Genomic DNA, 3,472 nt, shown 5'->3' on the forward strand with positions numbered 1-3,472 from the left:
TAAAGAAATGAAAAAAGAAAATAAAAATAAAAAGTTGAGAGATTCCAAGTCACGTTAGTTCACGACGTTTCGATTGTTAGTATCTACAATCGTCTTCGGGTGATGACTGGACTGATTCCTCCGAAAGATGACTATTCATAGGCCGTTCGAGTACTTTCACTTATCCCTGCTTTCCATTTTCCGCTTCACTGGTTCCGTGGGAGATGACTGTTTGGCGGGAGTTGGCCATTTTTCGCTTGATGATGGGTTTCCATATGTTGCCTATTTCTACGCTGACTTGGCTGAATACGTTGTTGGACAACATGTAAGCGGCTTCCTTGAATTTTCTCCTAGACCAATGTTCCTCTCTGTGCAAGATATCAGCTTGGGGCCACTCGATGTTGTGTTGATTTGCTGGTTTCCCCTCGCTGTGTGTGTTTCTTGTGCTCGGCAATGCGAACATTCAATGGCCTCTTGGTTTCACCAATATAGGATTTTCCGCACTCACAGGGTATCCGGTAAATGCAATTCTTGGAATCGCAGTCCGCGTTTGGCGGCCTGGTTTTCGTGAGGCTGCTACGGATACTGTTACCGGACCTGAAGCAGGTTCTGATGTTGTACTTGGAACCAGTTCTTCTTATCCTCTCCGATGATCCCCTGACGTAGGAAAGTGCAAGCACTGGTTGTGACAGCTTCTCTTCCTTGCGAGGCTCCTGCTGTCTTTCAGCCAAGGTCTTTTCTACCATCGCTTTGGAGTAGCCATTCCGTTGAAGATCATTTTTGATTATGTCTAGTTCCTTCTCGAGACCTTCCTTCGTGTTACAGAACCTGAAAGCACGGTCTAATAGAGTTTTGATGATTCCTCTTTCAGTTGATTGATGGTGGTTGGATTCGTGGTTCAGATACTGTGCCGTATGAGTGGGTTTTCGGTATACAGATGTTTCTCTTCACCAAAACATCTAAGAATGGCAATTCATTGTGGATTTCCTTCTCCATTGTGAAAGTGATGGAAGGTCTCACGCTGTTGACGTGTTTCAGGAAGGCTTCAAACAAATGTATTGAATGGTAATATCCCATGATTGCATAAGACATTTGTTTAATTTGTGGCTAGTTTTGAAGAATCCTCAAATGTTCAATAATCGTGGAATGGAATCGTTCAACGATTCCCTTAGATTCAGGATGATCGCGGGTGACATAATGTAATTTTATGTTGTGAGTGTTTGCAATTTCTTGGATAAGTTCATTTTTCAGTTCGGTTCCGTTATCTGAGCTGAGTGATTCAGGAACACCATAATGTTTGATATAAGTGAGTACAGCGCTAAGGCTGAGAAGGGGGTACGCTTGTCCATATTTGGAGAAAGCATCAACGATAGTCAATAATTTTTTATTCTTTACTTGAAATGTGCCCTCAAAAACTGTTTCGAATGGCTCAGTTGGTGTTGGACTCACTTGGAAAACTTGTTTGGGGAGATTACTGTTATATTTATGAGAACAGTTGTTGATGTATGCGCGGGTATCGATTCCTAATTTTGGACAATAATAAGTTTCTCTTATTCGTTCTTCCGTTTCGACTATTCATCTATGGTTTGTTTGCCTTCATGATATTTAAAAAAAATCTGTATGAAATCTGTTTTTCCGTTAATCAGCTGTCGCCCCCATACGAAAGACAACCCTCAGAAGTTGAGAAACTTGTTGCGAGCTGAGGAGTAACGAGGTCTTACCTTTTAACGCGTGATTCCTAACACGGTCGTCAGTCCGGTTGGTCGTCAGTCTGAGTAACGTCTTTTAGCAATTTGTACACCTAAAGAATTTATATGAGGGTGTTTCGAATGTATTTTTATTATTTTACGAAATCGGGGTATCATATTTTCGTCTGGCAAATATTATTGCGTACAAAATCTTTCGAAGGTTCGAAATAGATGATCACTTCAATCTAGCAAACCACTATTATAATATTCATGCAGTCATTGTTCACTGTGGTTTTGGCGTTGAATTTGGTCATTAGTACACCTTGGTCAAAGACGAAACGGACTGGTTTAAGTTTGACGATAGTCGTGTCACGAAGTGTTTCGTCGATGTATTGAATTCATTGGAGCCTCTGGAGACACCCTACATTTTGTTTTATAAGAGAGAGGACATTGGCAGAGCCAGATCTTCAAATGATGTGGTGCTGCAGGTTTTTCCGCGTTTTTCTGCAGCTGAAAAAGCGAATGCGACACTGAAATCAATGAAGTCGCCCCGGAGCGCCAATTAATTTTTAATTTTTTTGTTATTTTCACATATATTTTGGATCAAGAAAATCCTTGAGCAGTTTGATAACGTCTTGTTCAAAATTTTGCAATGATAACTGAGCTATTTTTATTTTTGAAAATGTCTTTAGCTTTCGGTTCTGCGGGTGAATAGAACACGAGATCAATATGGAGTTGGAGGTCAAAATTATTCAAGGGTTGTTCCGTGACTGGAATGGTGAGTACAGGATCTTCGGCGTTGGAGTGGACGGTTTTACATTTATTATTGTTAGACATGTTCACATTGGGTAATTCATCAATGACACCTGTGGTAATGACGTTGATGAGGTCTTCAACATCAGTTCGGGGAATGTTATTACTGCTGAGATGATTTCAGTCGTTGCTGGCTCCATTGTTTGTACTCACATCTATGATGGGAGATACAATAGGAGAGTCCATAAAATCGATTAAGTCTAGTAACGATGGGGTTCCAAAATATGATGAGGAGAGATATTCGTCACTATCGACATCGTTTGAATTAGGATTTTCATCAATCTGAGGGATAATTGATTCCTCAACGGTTGATCTATTTGGTCTTATAGGTGTGTTATTGGAGGTATCCAAAATGTCCAGAATTTCACAATGGTTTCCGTTGGAATCATCTGTGAAATTTTGTAATCCGTTTGTATGTATTTCCACTCTAGATAGTGCGTCCGCGTTGGTATTCGACTTTTTCTTCTTATACCTAGTTGATTTCGTAATCAAACTCCTCTAGTTTGAGGTGCTACCTCACTAAATTTTCTGCCATACAAGTATGGACTGAAATATTTAGTAGCGATTGCTAAGAGTTCCTTTGCGATAGTAGAATAATTTTGTTCAGACTAATTGATAGTTCTGGACGCAATGCGACTGGTTTGTCAGAACTGATTGTGAAAGGACGGCTCTTAGGGCAAAGTTGTTTGCATCGTTAAATTGAATAGCTGTTCTAAGTTTGGATATATCAGGATTGGTTCATTAGTAAGCAATGTTTTGCAATATTCAAAACATTGTATGAACTGAGGATTTTGGACGATTTTTGCACCTTCCTTCAGGCACATTGTGAGAAGTTTCATCAACTTGGCGAAATCTTTTATAAATCTCCGGTAATATCCGAGAAGTCCTAAGAACGCTTTTATTTGTTTTTTTGTAGTTGGGATAGGAAATTTCTGTATAGCCGATATTTTGCTGGGGTTGGGTATGATTCCATCGGTCGTTATGAGGTGTTC

Source organism: Leptinotarsa decemlineata, unplaced genomic scaffold, assembly GCF_025532065.1.
Source record: "Leptinotarsa decemlineata unplaced genomic scaffold, Ldec_3_MD MMD2_tig00004433_RagTag_RagTag, whole genome shotgun sequence".
Lineage (NCBI taxonomy): Eukaryota > Metazoa > Arthropoda > Insecta > Coleoptera > Chrysomelidae > Leptinotarsa > Leptinotarsa decemlineata.